The sequence below is a fragment of the Engraulis encrasicolus genome, chromosome 17, assembly GCF_034702125.1.
Source record: "Engraulis encrasicolus isolate BLACKSEA-1 chromosome 17, IST_EnEncr_1.0, whole genome shotgun sequence".
Lineage (NCBI taxonomy): Eukaryota > Metazoa > Chordata > Actinopteri > Clupeiformes > Engraulidae > Engraulis > Engraulis encrasicolus.
In genome coordinates, this window is record NC_085873.1 from 34,051,117 (window position 1) to 34,071,501 (window position 20,385).

At 44.1% G+C, this 20,385-nt stretch overlaps 1 pseudogene; it reads left to right on the forward strand.

The window, feature by feature from the left end:
• The first annotated feature begins 12,247 nt into the window (after positions 1-12,247).
• LOC134467013 (uncharacterized) lies at positions 12,248-16,315 on the forward strand (annotated as a pseudogene).
• The last annotated feature ends 4,070 nt before the right edge of the window (positions 16,316-20,385 follow it).

Below are 20,385 nucleotides of genomic sequence, written 5' to 3' on the forward strand. Positions count from 1 at the left end.
ATTAGGGTTAGGGATTGTTTTGGTCTGGGCACAGCTAGTTTTCTTTCTTTCATTATATGAATTTGATAGCCTAGCAACCAACTGGAAAGGTGTTTCTCAAAAATGTGTCTTTAATGACAGGTTAAGGTTATGGAATGTTTTGGTCAGGGCACAACTTAAATTGCTATAGCATTATTTTGTTTAGGATTAGCATTTGGTATGTATTTTCTAATGATAGAGTTAACACTGAGCTGTGGTAATAGCCTATAGAAAGCACTTCTGTGTACCCATCACGGAAAACAATTCTCTGTCCAGGAGCACGGAATTTTGGCGAAATCCGTGCTCCTGGACACGGATTTCGTGTCCTTAACATCTGTGTCCGGGAGCACGTAACTTTTGGAGATCAGGCTGCACACACACACACACACACACACACACACATGGATGGTTGTCTTGGCTTGTCCTTGTCAGGGCAGATTTCACTTCTCGTCTGACTCACTCTAAATACTCCCCGCCACTCACTCTCTCTCTCTATCTCTCTTATCGCCTCTTTGTTGGCCTCCCATGACCCAGACGGTGTAGTGTAGGAGGTGTGTGTAGTGTGTGTGTGTGTGTGTGTTTTAGTGTGGGTAGTGTGAGTGATATGTGTGTGGGTGGTGGTTGTGATCGGTGATGTTTGTAGTGTGTGTGTGGTTTTTGGTAAAAAAAAATAAAAAATAATAATTGATGGTGACAGGAAGCAAGTGGGGAGAGAGAGACGGGGAAGGGCCGACAAAGGACCCGGGCCGGGAATTGAACCCGGGTCAGCCACATGGTACATGAGTGCCCTACCGGTTGGCCACGGCAGGGTCGTAGTTTGTGTGTTTTAGTGTGTGTAGTGTGAATGATGTGTGTGGGTGGTGGTTGTGATCGGTGGTGGGGGGTGTTGCGAGTAGGGGTAGCAACGGTAAGAAACGAAAACTACTTTCACCCCTGTGTATAAGTGTGTGTGTTATGTGCAGTACTGTACGTACCACTTTAATTTCCCACCAGTATTCATTTCAAATTCAGCACAGTATGTTTAACAACTATATTTTCACTTTTTTTAAGACCCCCCATTCCCCCAACAAACTAGACTTTCACATCTGGCCTAAAACCCTGAATTGTTTTGTACACTATGTCACCCATTGATGCGGGGCTTTTCAAGGAATCATAATCTGTTCCTGGGGTTATAGGTCAAAAATGAAAGCAAGCGCATTTAGGTCATCCTGATTTCTTACTTACAGGTTAAGTTGTTGATACCCAGCACAATACTTTCAAAAACCAGTGCAACTCTCCTGTATATTATGTTATAAATGTGTTATATAGCGGTATACAGGCTTATTTCCAAGACATTTTACAACACAGGGTGTGGAATACAAATAAAAGTAAGTTCTTGTTCTGGAGTGTGTTTCTCGTGTGTACTTCTGTGTACCCACTACTTCTGTGGTCATGTCAGATCGTGTTGAAGTTCATACTCCATTTAGGAGGCACAATGGGTCCTCAGTGGAGAGGCCTGTCTACCACAGATCTGTTAGTGCCAGTGTTGCCAGATTGGGTAGTTTCCCACCCAATTGGGCTGCTCAGATGACTGTTAGTGGGTCAAATTGGCAAGAAAGGACATTTGGGAAGACTTTTCTCCAGATTTGTATTCAACAGAATTTAGTTCAAATTGTGCAGGATTTAGTGATTCCATCCAAGCGGGTTGGGAACGTTTTTGGGGAATTTTTCAACCTCATCTGGCAACCCTGGTTAGTGCTGTGCAGGCCACAGTTTTGACTGACAAGTCAGTTGGCTGTTGTGGCATGCCTGGCCTGCAGCCTCAATATGTGATGCCCTCAAGCGATAAACCACAAACCACACACAAACTCCAAGGCAAACAGACAGGCACACATACTGTACGTACACGCAAGCAAGCAAGCTAGAGAACAGTTATGTTTCTTGACGCGCGCACGCACACGCACACACACACACACACACACACACACACACACACACACACACACACACGCACACACACAAACACCATTGTGCTTGTGCTTTCCCAGTACTTTCATCATTTTGCCTATTCATCTGGCCCAGTCGTGGGAGGGAAATTAAATCATCTCTTTTCCACGAACAGAAATTTTGTTTAAACCAAGTGCTGCACCAAGCGCTTTGCCAAGTGTTGGTGTCATGTGCAAGCCCTCTTCAGAAGTCATCTTAAGACCCCTTTAATTTTCTATAGGCCAGAATCCTCTCTGTGTTACATTGTTGAACTATGTAGGCTACATCTCCAAGGTTACCCTACTGCACTACTGCTATACTACCCCATATACTATCAATACACAACTTTTCTCCAAAGATAAAAAGCAAAGTTCTGATGCGTTTGTGTGTGTGTGTGTGTGTGTGTGTGTGTGTGTGTGTGTGTGTGTGTGTGTGTGTGTGTGTGTGTGTGTGTGTGTGTGTGTGTGTGTGTGTGTGTGTGTGTGTGTATGTGTGTGTGTGCGCGTGCGTGTGCACGAGCGCGAGCCCGTGCGCGCGTGCATATGAGTGTGTGTGGGAATCGGCTCTAGTTGCCCGTATGGCTTTTGTCTCTTCTGTCGTCAGCAACTCAATACAAAGTCAATTACTTCCATCACCGGAGTCGATCAATTCACGTCTGGTTTATTCGTGCAATTACAGACAACTGATCAACAAATATACCAAACATGAGTGAAGTCTGCAAAGAAAAAAAAAGCTAGGAAAGCTTATATCTGTGAAGACCACAGGTGCTAGCTAGTTGGCACATGCCTTGACACACTTTCAGACTAACGGGGTCTTTTAAGCGGCCCCTGACAGTTCTTCCTTATGCAATAAGCTTACCATAGTCAGGATCACTCAGCAGTGATTCAGCAGTCAACTACCTGAATTCGCACCTCGGCCTGTTCAATGCCCTGAAGGGTTTGTTGATATGAGTAGTAATTTGAATTTGTATTCTGTGATAGGTATTATTGGTTGGCACTATTTCATAATGTGTGGGTGCGAAATATGCAGACGCCTAAAAGCAATAAATACCCAAGATCATAAATCTGAGACCTCACACTTTTGACAGAAAGCATTGCACAACTTCCTCCTATAAATCCTACAGTACATGCTGCTGCTGGCCCTGCTCCTGCAGCCAAGATCTTCAGTGATGAGGAAGCTTCACCTTAGGGCCACTTGCTCTAGTTTCCCTTTATGTACTTTATGTTCTGATTGACCCACTTTGGGCAGAACACCAACGTTAGCTTCACATCGTTACCGCTAAAATGTTCCTGCCCTGACCCGTGTCTGTGAAACTGTTAAGTCTTAGCCAACTGTGCTTCTTTTTGGAACTCGAATAGCTTTCTTCTTTCATCGTTTGTAATCTTCCGGATGAATGGTGACCTATGTTTTCAAGCCATCATGCACATTAAAATGTGATCCAAGCCATCGTGCATACGGGCTGTTCAGCCTCCTATGACATGCTGTACAGAAGCCACCAGACTCATTTAAGGAGAACCCCACTTTTTTAACATTAAGGCCTTTTCTGAGTTGTCTGCAATGTCTTAGAGTCCCCCTCACCGTTTATCTGATGTTTGCTGCGGTCTCTGTTATTTTGGTGATTTGGAGTTTATCTCAACCAGCTTTAGAATGGCCGTCTATGTCTCATCAGAACACCTACTTCTCAATGCCCCTGTTGAGCTCCCCAACGCCCCCTTGGCAGCTGTAGAGGCCCCATTGACAAACACTGCTGTAACTGCACAGGATGTTGCAACTATATGCCTTCCCTACCACCACCTAGAATCCCTCAAGAGCTAACTCTCCACGCCACTACACTACACTACACAACCTTTATTGAATCTGTTTGCCTCTGGAACTGCAGTATATGCATTGACTGACTGCCCAGGACCCATTACGCTCTCCTGGACTGTGAAAGAGCATAACATGGCCCTGGCCCTGGCTCAAACTGTAGGGCACTGCACTGTTACGCCAGGGACCCTGGTTCGATTCGAGCCCGACGTCATTTCCCAATCCTCTCCCATGCACTCACTTCCTGTCACCTCTTGTACTGTCCTGTTGAAATAATAAAGCCTCCTTAAAAAAGAGTAATAATAAAGAAAGAGCATGACATTGAATGCAATGAGTAATTGCATTTAAGAATTGCAAAAGGTCTCGCCCTTTGTTTTGGCATGGCTCATGGCATTGTCAAAGGCCCCTTAGAAAGGGGTAAAAAAAGAAAGAGCATGACATTGAATACAATGAGTAATTGCATTTAAGAATTGCAAAGGTGTTTCGCCTCTGTTTTGTCATGTCTCAATGCTCAATGCCATTCGATTAGTCCTGGGAATCTGAATATTCTTCATGAGCTGGCAGCAGGGCCTTTGACACGACACACTGAATCAGAGCAGCTCACATCCCTGCTACCGCCCACCACCACGTGCCATCCTCCTACGTCAATGAAGACAAGTTAATTCATGTGCCCTGTTTATTCATGTGCAGACTGGACTCAAATATGTATGTGTGTATAGCACACGAGAGCGTACACACACGCACATACACACACACGCGCGCACGCACGCACACACACACAGTAACACACGCATGCACGCATGCTTGCATGCACGCACACACACACTTGGACAATATGTACTTTGTGAGAAATGCAGAAATGTGGTCATAAATCTGCACACACACACAGCAGGCCTACCTGTAAACACAGATACACAGAAACATGCACACACGCAGACAGGCGGACATAAAAACCTGGACTGTGTCATTTTATACTGTAGCACACTAATCTCCAACATGTGTGTGCACTGTTGGGAAAGTTACTCAAAAATTACAACAAAAGTTACAACAAAATACCTCCTCTTAATGTATGTTCTCTACAAGTCTTCTGTTGTCCAGTCTTGCACTTTAAATGTCTGTATGAGCAATGTCTACGTCCATACTGTCTATGTCCATGTATGAGAGTGATTCTACGATTCCCCTACGCTTTTGGCAAAAGCAAAATGTCAATTATCAGTATTTTTTTTCAACTAAATCACCTAGATGTTTACATAGTGTAAATATTTAAGTTTCCAAACAAACAAATTGCCAAGCTTAATCTTAAATCATTTGATAAATACTCTAATGAAAGCGAACATTTGCTTAATTATTTTGTCAACAGTGTTATGGACAAATACTATGTCATTTCAAACATATATAAAAATACTACAGAGTTGAAACAATATATGTTTGAAAGTGCTTATGTCCCTTAGCAGTAATGTTGTCTTTAATCTGTGCAACTGATATAGAAAATGTGATTGTTGAGCTTCATAAGTAGGATTTTATGAGTCACTGTGATACAGACTGACACATTTTTCATCATAAATCCCTGTAACGTCTGATTTGAATATAGTCACCCTCCTTACACAAGACTTCCTTCTCCAGAGATAATCCCTAGTGTATGTTCATAGGATTTTTCCAACACATAAGGGATCAATAGCACAAAAACACTTTCAAAACAGTCAACGGTGTTACTCAACGGTGTTACGGTCAACAGTGCAGGGGAACAAGTCGGCACTTTTTTAGGAGAAAAAACAGAGCAGACAAACCCATCTCCCTAGAACACAAATTATTTAGTTTGTTTGTCTGTCAATATGGATATAAATTGGCAAAAACATACTCCTCCTCAACTGTCATCAGTGTTGCCAGATTGGGCTGGTTCCCGCCCAATTGGGCTGCTTAGGATGGCCGGGTGCGGGTAAAAATGGCATCTATCAGAAAAACCTTCCCACTGCCATATAAATCAATAGAATTGGGCGGGTTTTTAGGGCGGATTTTGATCACTTTTTGGGCTGGAAATCATCAGCCTCATCTGGCAACCCTGACTGTCATACTTAATTGTAACACCATTGACGGTAACATCGTTGACATTTCAGCCATTTTTATGGTGTTGTGCTAACTGAGGACCTCAGAAGTTCCACCACAACACCTTAATCAATTCATGTATCTGTATGCTTTATCTGTGTTTTTCTACATGTGATTTCTAATTCAGATTCTTATGAATATGTTGATAACACCGTTGACAGGCAATTTTCCCGCTATGAGAACATGAAAAAGAATGGATTAAATTATGGAAGGATGGAGCTCAATATTTACCAAAAAGTCTTCCCGTATCCTGCCAAAGAGGTTATGACATCACGTGATGTTATTCGTATGGCCTAAGACCAAACCATTACTGATTTATGGAGGAGGTTTCAGACCGTGACACCGTTAACACAGTTTTCGTGGACAAACACAAAATGGCAAATTTCATGTATAATGGAAAGGACAGTGGTCTTTCTGACAGTTTTGTCATATTGTGATGATTACTGTGAATCAACATTTGCAATCGTCTTGGGCAAAACAAGTTTCTTTACATGCTAATATGAAGACTGAATCTGACATTTGGAAAACAGGACGGCATGAAAACGCCCAAAACCAGTATTAAATATTCATTCTTGCTGAGGGAAATAATGCTATGTCTACACTTTCTGTATTATATGAAAGATAAATGTTTTCTAATGTCCAAAACATCATTGGATGCAGTTAATAGTTAGTGGAATTGGGGGGCACTGTGGTGCAGCGCGCTAAGCCCCCACCATTTCTGGGCTTGCATGCCCACCCTCGGGGACCCCGGTTCGAGTCCGGCCGGGGTCATTTCCCGATCCTCCCTTGTCTCTCTGCCCCATTCGCTTCCTGTCACCATCTTCAACTGTCCTGTCAAATAAAGGCATAAAGCCCATAAAAATATATTTAAAAAAAAAAAAAAAAAAGTTAGTGGAATTGCCAAATAAAATCCACGAACTTAAAAGTGTAGGCGAATTAGAGAATCACACATGAGTACTGTCTATGTCTATACTGTCTATGTCCTTACCTAGATTAGTCTATGTCTGCATGGGAGAGCAAGAAACGCAATTTCAAATTCTTTGTATGACCAGTGCATGTAAAGAAATTGACAATAAACTTGACTTGACTTGACTTGACTTGAAAAACAGGCTTGTAATGCACTACTTATTACATGTTACTGTCATTTAAAAGTAATGCCTTACATTACAACATTACTTTTTTTTTAAAGTAAGGCATTACACTACTTTTGCATTACTTTTAGTTACTTTAGCCAAAATGACTGGAAATAAGGATTTGGCAATCTACAGTGCAAATCTATGAGGTGGCATGACTTTTACCTGCCATCCACAAGTCGTTTTGGAAGCCTGCAGACTGAAAACCAACATTTTCAGGAATTGCATCTTACCCACATACAATATTGATTCACCAATACAATGATTAATCCTTTCTTAATATATTACGGACGCATGCAGCACAAGCTCCGTTGCACTTGGCTGAAACATAAAGCCACCTCACTGCACTAAGAGTTTGAAAATTATTATTGGTAAAAGATCAGATGCATGCATTGCTACAGTAGGCCCATTTTGAATATTAATTATATAGCCTACAGCACACCGGGGAAAATGTCTTATCAATGAACGAAATTATAGGCGAAAAAATGATTGCGAGGATACCAGTCAGTCAGTTTGCAAGCTCGTGGCTCGCCTGAATCATGTGACTTTGTGCGGAGATCAGTTTGTCACTCACTCACAACTCTAGAACTATTATTCTTTACGCGCGCTCAGTCAGCACCGCGGCCAGCATATTCTGCGACTTTGCGCAAACAGCTAGTTCTATTCATGCAACTATTGCGCTGGAATTTACTGTGATAGGCTACAGAGTGATGCAACGACAGCAAGCATTTTCAATTTCACTACTTAGACAGGCGAACGTATAATATTTTATTTCAAATGGATTTATTTCAATTTTAGTGATGTTTAGGTGCAACGTAGGCCCTACTCATCCCCCCGTCGGATACCCTGCCGTGTCCCTGTCTCGTGAGAATGGGATGCATCCCCTCCTTTCCTGACTAATTTGGTGGTGCTATGGCACCTCTTCAAATCGTCAAATTGTTTGTAGGCTACTGTTTTTCGATGTGGAACGCAGTTTGGGATTCAAGTAGGCCTACAGTGTGCATTTAACTGAAATGTTCTTGGCGTCCTTATTTTCAATGAAGTCAAAGTAGTGGGCATATACCCATCTTGAAAACGAGCAAGCTGGATCTTCTGGATCGGTCATCCTTTGTCAGCCTGCCATTTCAAGAGACGAAGCGTGAAAGAGGAAGCAATGTTCTGCGTGGAACTTTAAAATCTCTGCGCGGACGTATCAGATGCAATAGCTGATCTCGCGGTGATCCGCGAACATTGTATAAAGAAAACAAAATACCCACACAAAATGTAGGTGAAAAAATGCGTTGTAATGTGCAAGTTACTTGCATTGTAACGAGGACATATTACCGATTTTCCCCCCTGTAATCAGTTACATTACTGAGTTACTCAAAAATGTAATGCATTACAGTAATTAGTTACTTTTGTAACTCGTTACTCCCAACACTGTGTGTGTGTGTGTGTGTGTGTGTGTGTGTGTGTGTGTGCGCGTGAGTCAGTATGTTTGCATCTAATCTCAACTGTCTCTCTGGACCTGATTTGTTTTGACTTTTCCTTCCATCTGAATCAGGTGTGTTGTCTCTTTTCAGACAGTCCGGGGACAGAGGAGATCACTTTGTTTTCTTTATCTTTCCTTGTGTGAAAACAACACCAATTAAACCAGCCCAGATCATGTATACCAATCATCATTCATCAGCCTAACCTAACACAGAGGTAGACAGGGCCGAGCATGACATACTTTATATACACAGTATGGCCAGAGAGAGTAGAGAGAGAGAGGTTCCATTGGCCCATTGTTTCCTGGTTCTATTATGGCCCCCCTTAGGCAGACCTAGGCAGACCTAAGGACTGTTCTATTCATTGTAGGAGCATTATGACACGCCCCTTTAGGCAGACCGGAACCTGGTCGCGTTAGGTGCCCATAGAAACCTATTATGTTGGCATATCTCTATAGAATATCTCTGGCATGGCAGTGTGACACTTGCATAGTGTGGCGCCGGGCCAGCCAACCAGCACAGTGTCAACTGCATATTTATATTGTATTGTATATTTGAGGACATCTCAGTTACATGTAAAGCACTCTGTTTGTTTAATCTCGATGCTCTCTCTCTCTCTCTCTCTCTCTCTCTCTCTCTCGATTTGTCTATCTCATCTCAGTTACACATATAGTACTCTGCTTTGCATAATCTCAATGTACTCTCAATGTACTCTCTCTCTCTCTCTCTCTCTCTCTCTCTCTCTCTCTCTCTCTCTCTCTCTCTCCCCCCCTCTCTCTCTCTCTTTACTTTAATTTTAATCTATTTCTCTTTAATTACTTACTTTGAGACCTGTGCAGCCTCCTACAGCATAATACAATTTCCCTTTAGATTTGCTGTACCGCTGGTTCTAGCAGCACACACACACGCACACACACACACGCACACACACTAGCACACACACACATACATGCACACCATCCACACAGACACATGGTTCTAGCAGCACACACACACGCACACACACACACACACACACACACACACACACACACACACACACACACACACACACACACACACACACACACACACACACACACACACACACACACACACACACACTTGAACTGAAGCGAGATTCATATCATATGAGTTGACCACTTCCACTGCGGGCCACGTGGGATTTCTTTTGTGGTGCAATAATGGGAGAGAAACACAGTCATGCACAGTGTGACAGGATGAATGTGTGTTGTCTCCTTGCTCTGTGGTTTTGTACTGGTAGTGTTAAGTTACATCTCTGTGTGGTTATGTGTTTGTCTGATTGAGAGTTTACAGCACAGAACTTTCTCAACTGTTTCAAATGAAGAGAAACACACACAACGCACGCAACACTGAATGCAACTCCACACACTCCGTCTGTGTTCACACAACACACGCAACACTGAATGCAACTCCACACACACCTTCTGTGTTCACTTCACTGTGTGTGTGTGTGTGTGTGTGTGTGTGTGTGTGTGTGTGTGTGTGTGTGTGTGTGTGTGTGTGTGTGTGTGTGTGTGTGTGTGTGTGTGTGTGTGTGTGTGTGTGTGTGTGTGTGTGTGTGTGTGCGCATGTTTTGAGTTGGGGGGGGGGTTGTCAGTGGCCTTGCTGGCTAGAGGCAGGAGGGAGTGGAGGGAGAGTGGGTTGAGTGTTCAGTATCTTGATTGCTTGGTACATTGAGCTGCTTGCAAGCCTGGTGGTACGGGAACGGAGGCGCCTGTACCTCTTTCCAGAGGGCAGGAGGCTGAACAGTTTGTGTGCAGGGTGGCTTGTGTCTTTGATGATCATCAGTGCTTTCCGGGTGAGGCGTGTGGTGTAAATGTCCTGCAGGGAGGGGAGTGGTACTCCAATGATCTTCTTCGCTGTGTTCACAACACGCTGGAGTGTCTTCCTGTTTTTCTCCGTGCAGCTTCCTCCCCACACTGTGATGCAGCTGGACACGACGCTCTCTATGGTTCCTCTGTAGAATGTTGTCATGATGGAGGGTGTAGCACTTGCCATGGGCCTTCTTCGCCAATCGCCAGTGATGTAGTGTTGGTGGTCCAAGAGAGGTCGTCGCTGATGTGCACTCCAAGGATTGAGAGTTTACAGCACAGAACTTTCTCAACTGTTTCAAATGAAGAGAACACGCAACACAACACACGCAACACTGAATGCAACTCCACACACTCCGTCTGTGTTCACACAACACACGCAACACTGAATGCAACTCCACACACACCTTCTGTGTTCACTTCACTGTGTGTGTGTGTGTGTGTGTGTGTGTGTGTGTGTGTGTGTGTGTGTGTGTGTGTGTGTGTGTGTGTGTGTGTTTGTCTGTGTGTGTGTGTGTGTGTGTGTGTGTGTGTGTGTGTGTGTGTGTGTGTGTGTGTGTGTGTGTGTGTGTGTGTGTGTGTGTGTGTGTGTGTGTGTGTTTGTCTGTGTGTGTGTGTGTGCGCGCGCGCACGCTTCCATGCCTGCGTTTGCAGTATGCACTTTGTGTGTGTGTGTGTGTGTGTGTGTGTGTGTGTGTGTGTGTGTTTCCTGAATATGCTTCTTTTCTGTGCTTTGTGTCTCCATGCATGCGTGTGCGTCTGCATGCTCATGTGTCTCTGTGCGCGTGTATGTGTGAGAGAGCGAGAGAGTGTGTGTGCGCGAGCATATGTACTGGGTGCTGTACTGTAATGCTCTGCAGCTGTTGTGGTTTGAGGTGTGCTACTGACGGGCCACTGACAGCTTTGGGCCCAGGACAAAGTCATTGCAAAATAGTTATTGGCCATGCCTGAAACATCTAAGTCACTATAGTAATCCTCCCCCTGCTCACTTCCTGACGCCATCTAATAATGTCCTATGAAATATATTGATAAAAAAAATCTATAGATTTTTTACAATAAAGTACACTTGACTTGACTTGACTAATTATGTCCTGAGACTACGAAAAGAAAGGGTTAGGTGCATTGGAAATAGACATCACACTAACACGGTCACACCACACGGGGGCGCAGCCTAATTTATTGGTCCCTGGGTCTACTTAAGGGTCAGGGGTCAGATGCAGAGGGGATCACTTGGGGCACTGACCTGGTGAACAGGTGAGCAGGGCAGGCGCCTGTCCCTCGCACGCTGAAGCCAGTTTGCCCAGCGTTGGAGCTAGCCTGCTTTCAAGAAGTTACAGACTGGCGCTGTTCGTGTATGGACTATGACCTGACGTGACTGTGTTTATAGATGTCAAGTCAAGTCAAGTCAAATCAAGTGTACTTTATTGTCAAAAATCTATGTAACAGGGTTAGCAGAGTCTGACTCGAGTCGTCAATTTGACGACTTCTGACTCGACTTGACAAGATGTCTGAAGACTTGTGACTTGACTTGAACTTGAACATCAAAAGACTCGACTTGGGTTAGCACAGAAGTTTAAAACTGCGTTTGACCAGTCTCCAATGTGCATTTGAACTAAAACTGTTGTGTATTGACGTATACTGTACAATGGAACTTCACTTCCCATAATGCCATGCGTTTAGGCGGGGGCTATATAATGCTGAGCTCCCCCATTCAACGCTCTTCTGAACCGAAAGGACCCTGAGGAAGCCGACTTGTATTATTATGCAGTAGTTACAATAAAGCCAAGTTTAATGTTCAGCACCTTCTTGTCCGCCTCCATCTATGTGTATGCGTGCCCTCCCTCGGACACAACATACTGGCGACGAGGATGGGATAAGTTAACCACGACTTTGGAAACGGATCGAAGATGCTAGGACGATGGTGACGTTAGCAGAAGAAGCTAGCAGCAGAATGATGGCAGTGTACAGCAGTGAAACGGGCTTGTGCTTCGACGAAAGCAATGAAAGTTTCAAGACGTATGAGCAAAGATTTGCACAGTTTGTGGAAGCCAACGGAATTGAGCAAGGGAAACAACGGGCTGTTTTCTTATCCGTGGTAGGTGCAAAGATTTTCTCATTACTGACAGACTTGCTAGCACCGAAAAAGATGTCTGACTGCACATTGGAGGACTTGTTAAAAGCATTGAGAGAATTCTATGTGCCGAAGAAAAACGTGTTAAGTGAACATTACTCATTCCGTGCTAGAAAGCAGCAAAATGGAGAGACTGTAGCTGAATATGTGGCTGCGCTAAAAGGTCTTGCAACCACCTGTGAGTTCGGTTCAACGTTGGATGAACAGCTCAGGGACCAGCTAGTTTATGGTATTACCAGTAAAGAACTACGAACAAAGCTGTTGAGTGCTGCGTATGGAGAAAAGCTGAAGTGGGCAAAAGTCATGGACATTGTTCACAATTTCGTGTCCACCACGAGCAGTCTGAAAACGATTCAGCAGACACCGCTTAGGACCGACAGCGTGAGCAGCTACAAGGGGAAGGCTCACGTGCGCCAAAAAGATTCTGAGAGGAAACAAAAGCCACATGCGGCGAGCGGAGGAGACAACGCATGCTACCGTTGCCAGCGAGAAGGGCATTCGCCTGCCAACTGCAAATACAAAGATTTCCAGTGCAGAGCGTGCAACAAGAAAGGGCATCTGGAGCGCGCATGCAGAAGCAAGGAATCCGGCAAGCACAGCGGCGGACAGCGAGCGTCAGCGAGAGGGGGCCCGGCCGAGCGAGACACCCTCTACGTCGTGAGAGAACCGCCAGACAAGGGGACAAGTGCAGCGCGGAATCAACGGTCAGCATCGCCTACAGAGGGAGCGGCATACGCGCCAGGGCAGCCGCCAGGAACAGAGAACTGTGCCGAAACTGAATCACCAGGCGTCACAAAAGACTATGAACTGTTTACAGTGAAAGGTGACAGTGAGTATGTGAAGCCATATATGGTAATGGTGAGATGCAATGGTCTTAAGATTAAGATGGAAGTTGACACAGGTGCAGCAATGAGTGTAATGTCAGAGAAGCTGTACAACAAGCGGTTTAAAAAGTGTAAACTGCAGCCATGTGATGTACGTCTGAAAACGTACTCCTCAGAGCCTATTGCGCTCATGGGTCAAATTCAAGTGAAAGTGCAATGTGGTGAGCAAACAAAACAACTGATGTTGTTAGTGGCAAAAGGGAGTGGTCCAACACTCATGGGCAGAAATTGGATTCAGCACCTGCACTTAGACTGGTCTAGAGTGAATCACTTGCCAGTTACTGATCCTGTCTCAGACATGTATGAGAGATACTCTCCTGTGTTCAATGCAGATCGTGGTGTCATTTCAGGTGTGAAAGCAAAACTGAGAGTCATGGAAAATGCTAATCCAAAATTCTGCAAGGCTAGATCTGTGCCTTATGCACTCAGCGAAGCTGTTGACAAACAGTTAGCTAAATTACAGGAAATGGGAGTTTGCACTCCAGTGGAGTATAGTGAATGGGCAACCCCAATTGTGTGCATACCGAAAACGAATGGTGATGTCAGAATTTGTGGTGACTACAAGGTAACCATAAATCCATGGTTAGAGGTAGATAAATACCCTCTTCCAAAAACACAGGATCTGTTTGCCAAGTTAGCTAGGGGTAAATACTTCACCAAGCTAGATCTTACCCAAGCTTACCAGCAGGTGGAGCTAGATGACGAATCTAAGCAGTACCTGACCATTAATATACCAAAAGGGCTTTACCAAATGAACAGGTTACCCTATGGCATAGCTAGTTCACCAGCCATATTCCAACGTATTATGGATCAGATACTTCAGGGCTTACCAAAAGTGGTGCGCTACCTTGATGACATATTGATCACAGGGTCAACCGAGGCTGAACACTGGGAAAATGTGGAGCAGGTGTTACAGCGCTTACAAGACCGAGGCATACGGGTTAACAGAGACAAATGTAGCTTCAGCCAACCAAGTGTAAGATACTTGGGGCACAAAATTGACAGTGAAGGGTTACACCCTGTACCTGAGAAGGTGGAAGCGATAGTCAACGCTTCAGCGCCTAAAAATGTCACAGAGCTTAGGGCATTTTTAGCCTTACTGACCTACTATGGGAAGTTTATGGAGAATCTTTCAACCATTCTCAAACCGATGACAGTGTTGCTACAGAAGGACAGTCAGTGGAACTGGTCCACCCAATGTCAAGCAGCGTTTGAAAAAGCAAAATCACAGTTGGCATCGTCTAGTGTGCTCACACACTTCGGTCCACAATTGCCGATTTTACTGGCTTGCGATGCTAGTGCCTATGGTCTAGGTGCCGTGACATCACACAAAATGACAGACGGTAGTGAACGACCGATAGCATACGCTTCACGTACCTTGAGTAAAACTGAAATAAACTACTCACAAATTGAAAAGGAAGCATTAGGCATCATTTTTGGTGTACAAAAAAATCAGGGATTACCTCTATGGCAGGACATTTGTTTTGGTCACTGATCATAAGCCACTGGTAAAAATATTGGGACCAAAAACAGGAGTACCAGCATTAGCTGCTGCTCGTCTTCAGAGATGGGCTTTACTGCTGTCAGCTTATCAGTATGACATAGTCTACAAAGCCTCCTTAGAGCATGCCAATGCTGACAGGTTATCGCGTTTACCTTTACAGAAAGAGGCGCCACAGAGCAATCCTGAATTCAGAGTGTCGTGGCTAGAATCAGTGCCGGTGTCAGCGAAAGACATAAAGAAAGAGACAGACAAAGACAAAATACTTACCATAGTGAGACATCTAACACAAGCCAGATGGCCAAAACATGTGAGTGAAGGTGAATTAAAACCTTACTGGAACAGACGTGATGTGGAAGCAGATTGTGTTTTGTGGGGGTTACGAGTAATAATACCTACCTCATTGAGACCTAAAATGTTGAATGAATTACATGAAGAGCACTTGGGTATTGTTAGGACAAAGGCCTTAGCTAGAAGCTATTTTTGGTGGCCCAGTTTGGATAATGAAATTGAAGCCATGGTAAATGACTGCCTTACCTGTGAACATAACAGACATGCACCTAACAAAGCACCAGTGCACGCATGGAAATAGCCAGAGCTGCCATGGGAGCGAATTCATATAGATTTCGCAGAAAAAGGAAAACTCCAATTTTTGTTGGTTAGCGATGCATATTCACGTTGGCCAGAGGTGAAATTTATGACAAGTACCACTGCTACAGCTACTGTTGAAGTTATGAGGGGTCTGTTTGCAGCTCATGGGCTCCCCCTAGTGGTAGTTTCAGATAACGGCCCGCAGCTGGTGTCAAAAGAGTTTGAAACATTTTTGGAAATTAATGGAGTTAAACATATCAAATCTGCTCCATACAATCCAGCATCCAATGGATTAGCTGAAAGGTTGGTTCAAACTTTTAAGCAGTCACTGGATAAACAGAAAGATTCTGGCCGATCATTACAACACTGCATAGATAATTTTCTATTCAGTTACCGAAACACTCCGTGTTCCTCTACAGGGAAAACTCCTTCTCAGTTGTTCCTAAAGAGAAATGTCAGAACCAGGTTGTCACAAGTGACACCAAAGTTTTCTGTGCAAATGCAGGAAAAACAAGAAAATGTGAAAAACAAACAAACCCGTGTGAGAAGCTTACAGCCAAATCAAGCCGTGCTGGTTAAGAATTTCCGGGGAGGGGAAGGTAAGAAATGGAAACATGGTGTAATTGAACGAGTGCTGGGTCCTCTTACTTACATGGTAAACATAGATGGACAAATAAGCAAAAAGCACATTGATCAACTGATTGCAACTAAGATTTCTGGTGAATGCACTAATACTGAGAATGACGAGGTAATTGCAGAACAATTGTATGATCCTCCTATAACAGAGATTGTACCCGGTCTTGAACTGGAAGGAGATTAATTAAATGAAATGGTAAATGAAACAGTCAACGTTCGACCAGAGAGAATCAGGCGAGCTCCTGAGCGTTTGACATACTGAAAGGTTATGAGTTAATGAAGTTATCCTGTAAAAGATACAGATGTTCTTTTGTTGTGGTTGAAAATTTGAAAATGATTTGTTAGTGTAAATGAACACTATCCTTTTGATTTAAAAGAAATGGATGAGGTTAAAGGTTTCTGGGGAGGAATGTTGTGTATTGACTTATACTGTACAATGGAACTTCACTTCCCATAATGCCATGCGTTTAGGCGGGGGGCTATATAATGCTGAGCTCCCCCATTCAACGCTCTTCTGAACCGAATGGACACTGAGGAAGCCTACTTGTATTATTATGCAGTAGTTACAATAAAGACCAGTTTAATGCCTAGCAGCTTCTTGTCCGCCTCCATCTATGTTTATGCGTGCCCTCCCTCGGACACAACTAAAACCATTAAATTATTTAAATGTACCGTGGACCTTTTAGGATTTGTGTTGGCCATGGGAACAAAGGTAAGCATCGTACACATGCCAACTGACACGTTTTTGACCACATAGCGTTAGGATTTGGAAAGCTGGGGCTATAACTTTCTAATACCTATGAAATAAATCCATAAAGCCCCAATAAAAATGTTTAAAACAGAGCTGTGCATGATCTTGATGAGCTTTGATTGAGAATGGCAGAAGAATGTAAAGGCTCTTTTCCACTGCCGGTTTTGTGGTAGGCCTACAGCTCGACACAATCGGCTGCTACTAGCTCAGCTCAATCGAAAAGCAAAAAGTGGCAGCCAAGTCACGCTGTGTTGCACTGTAGGCCTACCAGAAAACCGGCAGTGGAAAAGAGCCTTAATGGTCCTTAAGCCTGCTACTGTGGGAATACTTGCTGTTGCAATGGCACAGGTACAATAACTGTGAAACCAACACTATAATTACAGGACAAGTTTGATCAGTTTTTTTAATGATTGTTTACGCATCTTGGCTGATCAAAGGTACACTACCAGTCAGAGGCTCGTAAAAAAGAGCTCAAATGGAATGTGAAACAAAATTGCAAGAACATATTTTTTGTCTTCTTCCAAATGCCACTTGGAGAAGGATTTATCACAATAGCTAAACCTTGAAACCTTCAAAGAGTGATTAGTAACACCTATTGCCAAAGGGTAGACAGTCTTGGCAGGACGTGTACATTTGTCTTGAGTTGCGGCCATGCAGTCTTACCTAATCCCTTGAAGGTGTGTGTGTGTGTGTGTGTGTGTGTGTGTGTGTGTGTGTGTGTGTGTGTGTGTGTGTGTGTGTGTGTGTGTGTGTGTGTGTGTGTGTGTGTGTGTGTGTGTGTGTGTGTGTATGCGTGTGTGAATACGTGCGTGTGTGTGTGTCTGTGTCTGTGTCTGTGTGCGTGCATACGTGCGTGTGTGTGTGTGTATGCGTGTGTGTGTGTGCATGCATGTGTATGTTGTGTATGTGTGTGCGCATGTGGATGCAGGCGTTTGTGTGTACTCACCTGTCTCTGCCTGCCTGCCTGTATTTCTGTGTGTGTGCGTGCATGTGTGCGTGCGTGATCTGACTCCAGGCTTATGCAACAGCTGCATGCCGCTGCCAAATCTGGACAATAGAGGAGGAAGGAGTATTGAGCAATATGAGCAATGAGCCATCCAGTCAAATATTGGCAATAAACGCCAAGGAGTACAGTAGATAGGATCAGAGAGGCCTTTATTTGTGCTGTTTGTCTTAGCTGACGAAAGTAGGCCTACTTAGGAATGATAGCACACAATAAAGATGAATAAAAAGAGTGTGAGCAAGAGTAGCCCCATTTTGTCCTAAGCCCTTTTTGGGAAAGGGTGCCCTCTTCCTATTAAATCCTAAATATCTCAGCCTCCGAAGCACATACAAACATGAAATGAGTTACATTTAAAAGCCAAGACCCACCCCTTGCATTGTAATAAAGTTATCTGAATCTGTAAAGTTATCTGAATCTGAATCTAATGTGTTCATTCAGCTCTAACATACCCACATAGTTAATGAAACAACTAAAATCTCAAAATCCTGAAAAACCTGTATGTGTGTGTCCAGGACACAATGGGTTAATGCAGGGGTGTCAAACATAAGGCCCCCGGGATGGATGTGGCCCACCTAATGGTTCTTGTAAATAAAAAAAAAACGAAGAATGAGGCCCCGTGTTCATTTTCCTGCATCTCCATGGCAGCTTTGTGGGCAGTCATGGGTAAGCTGTTAGGGCGTCAGACTTGAAGCCCAAAGGTTGCCGGAAGAATTCCCGACCCACTAGGTTGGTGGGGGGAGTAATTAATCAATGAAATAGAAGGAAATATGATAAATGAGAAGCAGATAGGATAAGGAAAGACGGGCCTTTCATTTTGCTGTTTGTCTTACCCACCGGTACAATGGGAGTACTACTTAAGAATGACAGCGCACAATAAAACTGAAAGAAAAGAGCATAATCTAAGATGGAATTTACGTAATGCATTCATTCTAGGATGACATGAAGGTTGAATTGGAGGTCATTTTGGGGTTCAACTTTCTTTGGACACGACAGTGAAGGAGTGACAGGAAGGGAGTGGGGAGATAGAGATGGGGAAGGGTCTGCAAAGGACCACGGGCCGGAATCGAACCCGGGTCAGCAGACGAGTGCCCTACCGTTTACACCACAGTGGGGCCAGGGGTTCCCAAACTTTACCCATGGTAGATTCCAGCCAAGGCCGCAATTACATGAGCCGTGCCACACTATATTTTTTGTGCACCCGATTGAACAACTTGATGAAATTGGTTAATTCCTGAACCCATTCAGTATAGTACAGAAAGCATAGTATATGCTTACATATTGTGAAGAAGAATGATTCCACTGGGATTGTGGGATTGTTTTTGATTTAACTCAAGTTATTCAATTCAATTCAATTCAATTCAATTATTCATTTTATTTGGCTATATTTTTCCTGCCAACCTATAAGCACTATCCATACACATACGTAGATGGCATGTATAACACACCCCCTGGATCTTCTTTAAGGGATTAAAAGGCTGTTGCTTAAACCCTGGAATTCGTCTGCAGTTTGTCACCCTGTAAAAAAAAGAGACGTGCAATAGGTGCTCGTAAAAAATTCAACAAGGGCAATTTGTTTCCAAATCCCAGCCTTCTCGGGGGAGCAAGTCTGATGTAAAACAAATGGTGGATATTTTATTCTCAGGGATCAAGAGTGAGTTTCTTTTTAAGGGACAAGACGTTAATCATTTCCAGCCATGCTTTAAACAACACACACACTTGCGCACACACACACATGCACGCTCTAACAGAAACACGCTCTAACACACACACACATTCACGCACACTCTCACGCACGCACACCCTTGCACACACACACACCCTTGCACACACATACACACACACAAACGCACACACGCACGCACGCTCTAACAGAAACACACACACACATTCACACACGCTCTCACAAACGCACCCTTACACACCCTTACACACCCTTGCACACACACACACACACACACACACACACACACACACACACACACACACACACACACACACACACACACACACACACACACACACACACACACACACACACACACACACACACACACACACACACACACACACACACACACTAACATAAAACATGGGCTTTTTTCATCTTCAGGCGACACGACCTTGTTCCCTATCAATCACACTTACTCAAATGTGTCTCTACTTCCACAACAGCCTCTACAACTCCCAAAAGACCCCCCTAGACTCTCTGTTTCTACTGCGCTGTGTGTGTGTGTGTTTGTGTGTGTGTGTGTGTGTGTGTGTGTGTGTGTGTGTGTGTGTGTGTGTGTGTGTGTGTGTGTGTGTGTGTGTGTGTGTGTGTGTGTGTGTGTGTGTGTGTGTGTGTGTGTGTGTGTGTGTGTGTGTGTGTGCTTGCGTGTGCTCACATGTGCTTGCGCATGTGTGTGTGTGTGTGTGTGTGTGAGTGTGCGTGTGTGAGTGTGCGTAGGCTATGTGTGTGTGTGTCTGTGATTGTGTGTGTGTGTGTGTATGTGATTGCGTGTGTGTGTGTGTGTTGCTGTATGTGGGATTTTGCCAGCTCTACAATATTGCGTAACCCCA